At 42.5% G+C, this 6,835-nt stretch overlaps 1 pseudogene; it reads right to left on the bottom strand.

The window, feature by feature from the left end:
* Window positions 1-249: 249 nt before the first annotated feature.
* Window positions 250-3,213, bottom strand: LOC146796802 (uncharacterized; annotated as a pseudogene).
* Window positions 3,214-6,835: the final 3,622 nt, after the last annotated feature.

Genomic DNA, 6,835 nt, shown 5'->3' with positions numbered 1-6,835 from the left:
AAAACAGTTTTCCTTTCTGAGATTTTATGTAATTGGCTCAGTTCAACATTATATCTTGTGAGTTAAATATTTATTATGTTTATAATAACTATATTTTTAAGTAGAATTAATATTTAAATATGCATTACATTAATTTACATTTTAAACATGGGTGTTTTTATTTTGCAGAGCTGTTTGTTGAGGCGTTCATTTTTGTTGGAAGGTAGATTTTTTCCAATTGAAAAAAGAAAATGCATTTGCATTACTTATTTATTTATGCCTACTACCCCTTCTGGGGTGTAGGCCATCAACCAGGACTCTCCAGCCATCTCGTCTTGGGCTTTTCTTTCAATCTGACTCCAGGTGTAATCCATCTCCTTGCTGTCAGCCTCGAGGCCTCGCACCAGGTATTTCTTGGCTTTCCTCTTTTCCCTTTCCCTTTAGGGTGTCAGGTCAGGGCTTGCTTGATGGGGCTTGATGCAGACTTGCGGAAGATGTGACCTATCCAGGGCCAGCATCTTTTCATGATTTCTTCATGAGCAGGGAGTTGAAAAGTCTGCTGCCGAAGGTCATTGTTGCTAATGGTGTTTGGCTAGTGGATTGGAGGATTTTCTTCAGACCGGTCATGATGAAGGTTTGGACTTCGTTGGTGGTGGTCACTGTTGTCCTCAAAGTTTCTGCTCCACACAGAAGGACCACTTTTACTTTGGTTTTAAAAAGCCTGATCTTGGTTTGCAGTGTTAGGTCCTTGGAGGTCTAGATTTTCTTTAGCCGAATGAAGGCAGCTCTTGCTTTGCAGATTCTTGCCTTGACATCGGCGTCTGTGCAGCCCTGCTTGTCTAGGACACTGCCCAGGTAGGTGAAGGCCTCAACCTCTTTGGGTGCATCACCTGAAAGAGCGACTGCAGTTGTGCTGGCTGTGATACCCTTCAGGATCTTGGTTTTTCCCCTGTGGATGTTGAGGCCAAGTTGTGCAGACGTGGATTCCACATTGTTGGTCTTCTCTTGCATCTGCAGATGGGTATGGAAGAGTAGGACCAGGTTATCTGCAAAGTCAAGGTTGTTGGGCTGTGTCCGAGTTGTCCACTGGATCCCATTTCTTCTCCTGCTGTGGATATTTTCATGATCCAGTCTGAGGCAAACAGGAAGAGAAAATGAGAGAGCAAACAACCCTGGTGGACTCTGGTCCTCACTTGGAAGGCTTCCATGAGTTGTCCTCCATTGACTATTTTGCAGTTCATTCCCTCATGAGAGTTCCTTACGATTTTTACAAATTTATCTGGCACACCGTAGTGGCAAAGGAGTTTCCAAAGGGTCTCTCTGTCCACCCTGTCAAATGCTTTCTCATAGTCGATGAAGTTGACATAGAGGGGGGAAGTTCCATTCCATCGACTGCTCAATGATGATGCCCAGTGTTGCAGTCTGACCTGTGCAGGATATATCTTCGCGGAAGCTAGTTTGCTGGTCTCGCAACTGAGCGTCGACTTGCTCCTTCATTCTGTTCAGGATGACTCTATTTAACAGTTTGCCGAGGGTTGATGGAAGACTTATCCCTCTGTAGCTTACACAGTTACTCGGTTCACCTTTCTTGGGAATCTTGATGAGATATCCCTCCTTCCAGTCGGAGGACGTTTCCCTCTTTCCAGGTGCTTCCAAACATAGGGTAGAGCATGTCTACTGATGTTTTAATGTGTGCCTTCAGTGTCTCTGCAGGAATGTTGTCAGGTCCTGCTGCCTTATCATTTTTCAGAAGTTTGATGGTTTGCCGTATTTTTTCCTTGTGTGGTCTGCTGCAGTCGATTGGCAAGTCCTTGTCAGCTGGCTGTATGCCTGGTGGAGACTGCGGCATAACTGGATCAGCAGTTCTTCATAGTGCTCCACCCATCTTCGCTGTTGGCCTTTGGTACGGATGATTGTCTTTCCAGCTTTATCTTTAACAGGTCTTTCTGGTTTCCTGTATCTGCTGGAGAGTTTCCTTGCTATATCGTAGTTATTTAAATTTTCCATGGCTTGCTGCTTACTGGGCTTCTGTGGCAAGATCATCGGTGAATCTTCACTTCTCTGTTCTTAAGCTTCTTTTTGCTTCCTTGTTGGTTCTTGGGTATTCGCCTTGAGCTTTCTCTTTTTTTGCTCTTGTTCGGCTGGTGTTGACTGCAGCTATCTTTTCCTTTCTCTCTTCGATTTTGCGGAGAGTCTTGGTGGAGATCCATTCTTTATGTTGGTGTTCCTTGGGACCCAGTACTGCCTGCCAGGTTGATGTCAATGTTTCTTTGATCTTCTCCCAACGACTTTCTACTGTGTCTCTGTCATCCTCTAGTTCTTGCAGGACTTGAAACATGTTACTGAGGGTGACTGAGTATTCACTCGATTTCTATGCACCTTTGAGGAGGGTGGAGTTATATCGCTGGCGCTAGTTTGTCGGTTCCATGCTTTCTTCAGCTTTGGCTTTAGCCTGGCTACGACAAGGTGATGGACTGACGCCATGTCTGCTCTTCTCATCACTCTCACATCCTGTAGGGACCTCCAGAACCTTTTGGCAATGCAGACATGGTCAATCTGACTCTCTGTTGAATGGTCTGGTGACACTCACGTTGTCTTTTGTGTGGGAATGCACTACGGACTATCACCAGACTGTTCAGGGCACAGAGATCTGAGAGCCTTTCACCATTCTCAATCATGTCGCCAAGGCCATAGTTGCCCAAAGCTTCTTTGTACCCAGAGGTATTCAATCAGTATGGTGATGTCTCTCTCAAGGCATTTCTCCATGATGGACTGGAATCTATTATAAAACTGTTCTTTTTCCTCTTCTCTTCTGTCATTTGTAGGTGCACAGCACTGGCTAACATTCATTTTGATCCTCTTTTTCTTTGTGTACAAGGTCGCTGTCATGATTCTGGGACAGTGGGCTTTCCATTAAATCAGAGCTCTGTTGGCTACTAGTGTTAGCATCAGTGCTACTCCCCGAGTATGTGGGGTGTTCTCTTCCTCGTGTCCAGAATACATATGCATTCCTCCTGGAGCCGGTCTTTTCTCTCCATATTGTGTCCATTTGGTCTCACTGATGCCAAGCCGGGCAAGGTTGTATTTTTTCATCTCCACTGTCACTTGGGCTGTCTTGCCTGTCTCATTCATGGTCCTCATGTTCCATGTCCCTATGCTGATGGTCTTGGTCGAAAGCAGGTGGATCGGATTTGTGGCTTCCAGGGATCTCTGGCTTTCACAACAAGAAGTCATAGCTCTCAGGGAAGAGATTCCTCAATCCTCAAGGCCGGGATGTCTTTTGGTTGTCCTTTTTCTAGCTAGGATGTTTTTCCGCTATGTCCAGTCCCAAGCCCAGCTGCGAAAGGAGGAAGGTTAAGCGTGGGGCCAGCGTCCCCAACATGTTAAAAAAAATCCTAGCTAATGAAACGTTATCAGCATTAGATATTAGGAAATTATTTTGCATTTCTTTAGGCTTTACTTTATTTTTAAACTATAGAGTGGTTTAGTTGGTTAAATCCTATGCAATATTCACTTACTTCTCAAATTATAATTACTGAATTTCGAGTTTAGAAGGATGATATTCTTATTTTCTGCTTGTAATGTTCGGATATGCCATGTTGCTATTTGCTATATCAGGGAAATATTAATAGAAAGCTTTATATTTATTTTTGGGATTAAGTTAAACGTCTGACTGTTGGTGTTATTTAGTTATAATTATTTTAATTTATTTTAGTTACTTTTTAGAGCTAGCTTTCCTTTCTTGGAGTTGAATTTTTCATTTCTGTTGCTTTTTAAAATACTGGTTCTTTCAGTGTAAATTAGTGTACATTTTTGTCTCCTCTTTATAGTGGTGATTTAATTAGTAAAGCGTTTGAATTGGTTAGTTTGTTTTAAATGTAATTAGAATTTTTTTTATCCGATTTCTTTCAGGTTTGGTCCTTATTTGGTGATTATGTAATTAGTGTTCAAATCCATATATATATATATATACATACATATATATATCCACAAAACACTTTGCCCAATGAGGAGATGCCACACAACGAAAGCTTGAATGACTTTATGCCTTTAATGGAGGAACATCAGAACAGCAGAGTGGCAGTGTCACCCTCACGTAGCAGAAGCCCAACGCGTTTCGAGCACTCCATGTGCTCTTGTTCACGGGCAGAGAGTAAAAGAGCAGAGCGGCAAATTCGAAGGACCAATTAATTGATAACAAGTCCCGCCCTCGTGGGCGTATGCACTAAGGCATTGTGGTTCTTGTGGTTCCTTCGATAGTAAAAAAAAAAAAAAAAAAAAAAAACAGTGGGTGTCGTTTTGCCTAGAGTAACTCTCACTCTCTACCCGTGAACAAGAGCACATGGAGTGCTCGAAACGCGTTGGGCTTCTACTACGTGAGGTTGACACTGTTTCTCTGCTGCTCTGATGTTCCTCTGTTAAAGGCATTCAAGCTTTCGTTGTGTGGCATCTCCTCATTGGGCAAACTGTTTTGTGGATATGAAGGCGGCCTGGCCCAGGTCGCAGAGATGCCCTGCCGTGGAGCGCACGGAACCGGTGTTTGGAAACCTCCAGACACAGCGGAACGAAAGGGCCGTGCTGAGGGATGCACACTAATCGGCACGGCGAGATACTCAGCCCTCACCCAACCCACTGGGGAAATATTTGGAGTTACTCTAGGTAAAACGGCACCCACTGGGGGTTTTACTATCGAAGGAACCACAAGAACTACAATGCCTGAGTGCATTCGCCCACGAGGGCGGGACTTGTTATCAATTAATTGGTCCTTCGAATTTGCCGCTCTGCTCTTTTACTGTCTGCCCGTGAACAAGAGCACATGGAGTGCTCGAAAAGCGTTGGGCTTCTACTATGCGAGGGTGACACTGTTTCTCTGCTGCTCTGATGTTACTCCATTAAAGGCATTTAAGCTTTCGTTGTGTGGCATCTCCTCATTGGGCAAACTGTTTTGTGGATATATATATATATATATACACTGTATATTACAGTAACACAGAGTTCAAAAACTGATGGTTACAATGACATAAAATGTTGATTATCTGTAGGTTCAATAATGAAATAACTAAGTAAAAAATATTTTAACAAGCAAATAAGTATGGATATTTACCTTGATTACTTAACTATACTATGGTCATACCACTCCTATGTCCACATAACGAAGTCATTAAATTGTGATTACTTATTTGATGTATCTTATCGAGGACTAAAAATATTTTTGCTGATGAGAATAGGTCAATTACTGCTACCGTAGGTAATAAATAGTGGATGAAATCTTGTAATGTCGAAAATGCTGTTTGTCACATTTATGTACGTGTAGTGAGTTGAAAATTGAGGAGAAATTTTAATTTGACAAATAACTGGAAATGCTGTACGCATCTCACATATGAACATATTGTACTATCTTAGAAAATTGTGAAACTTTAAAAAATATAACATACAAATAAATCTATTGTTAGTAAGATTAGAAAAAGTGGTATGATTCTATTTGCTTTGATTTTTTTGTTTTAAATTTCTGTTTTGTATTCATGAATGAATATATAAGCTTTAAAAAGCTTATGTGAAACAGAACCAAGCATAATAAATATTACTGAGTCCTCTATAGCAATACTTGCTGCCGTAGATGTTAATGGCAATGCTGCATTGGCGTACCACTTTTCGACTATTTTACTGTTGTGAAGTAGAACAGGCACTGTTACAGCAGAAGCTAAACAAGTTGGTTAAAGATCTTAAAAAGCACCCATTGACATATCAGTACCTGACCCTGAAGTAATCTACTTTATGTGGCGATATGTTTCTTGTGAAAAGACAGACTGCTGTCACTCATAGTGAAGTTAGCCAATGGCTGAAGTGGGTAGAAAGATCGGCCCATGCTGTATGCTGTGACAGATTAACAAATGATGAAATATGTTAAGTATGAAAATAAAAATCCTAATCCTAATGTTTTAAATCCTTTCCTAAAATTATCTATAGAATATGTCAATAAAGGCTTAGGCCCTGATGAGTCTGGTGATCCATGGAACGCCACACTAATGGTGGCGGTTTCCCGACCGCCCTATTACGGCTAGGGCCATCAGGCCACAATGGGACCACCGCAACTGCCGTTCCCTGGCGATGCACATCAGTCCTGAGGTCGCCATATGCTTGGCGGGACGCTGTGGCCCCACTAAGCATATTATGAGTTTCTTCACTGCCACACGTTTCATGGCAGTGCGACCGCTGTGAAAAATTTGGCGGTGAGGAAACAAAAGGGGTCATCCATGGCCCCCTGGTGCCTCTGCGCCATAGGGTGCACATGGTGTGCCCCCTGTCTGCATGCACCCCCATGCTCCTGCACTGAACGAAACGCACAACATTGCGTTTTCTGTCCATGCAAGAACAGGACGTTCCCATTGCAGTGCCTTTTTTAAAGGCACTACTACGGGAACTCCAAAGAACTGTCCACAAGCGACTTAAAAAGTCATAATCTGGCGGGCAGTCTGTTTTTGTTTTGGGGGTATGGGAGCGGGTGGCAGCGTGGTGGCCCCACTCCCACCGCAAAAGTCATAACAAACCCCTTAGGGTCCAAAATAAGAATTGGATTGTTACAGGAGTCACAACACTAGCAGATTTCCAGAAAGAGATGATTTCTTGCAGGACACTTGAATAATGACAATTAGTCCACTACCTACAATATAAGACATATATTACCTCGGCAACCATGTGCCATTTTCTTTATGAAGCTAAACAGTAGTGTGCTGTTGAACAGTTTTCATGGAGAGCCTAGGCAAAAAGACATAAGCTAAATTCAAAAGTAATGTACTAGTGATTTGTGAAATGGCTAACAGAGAAGAGACCTATATTTCCTCACCCTTCCTTTTCT

The sequence above is a fragment of the Triturus cristatus genome, chromosome 10 (genome assembly GCF_964204655.1).
Source record: "Triturus cristatus chromosome 10, aTriCri1.1, whole genome shotgun sequence".
NCBI classification, from domain to species: Eukaryota; Metazoa; Chordata; class Amphibia; order Caudata; family Salamandridae; genus Triturus; species Triturus cristatus.
The sequence above is the reverse complement of the archived record's forward strand: the minus strand, read 5'-3'. Positions and strand labels throughout refer to the sequence as shown.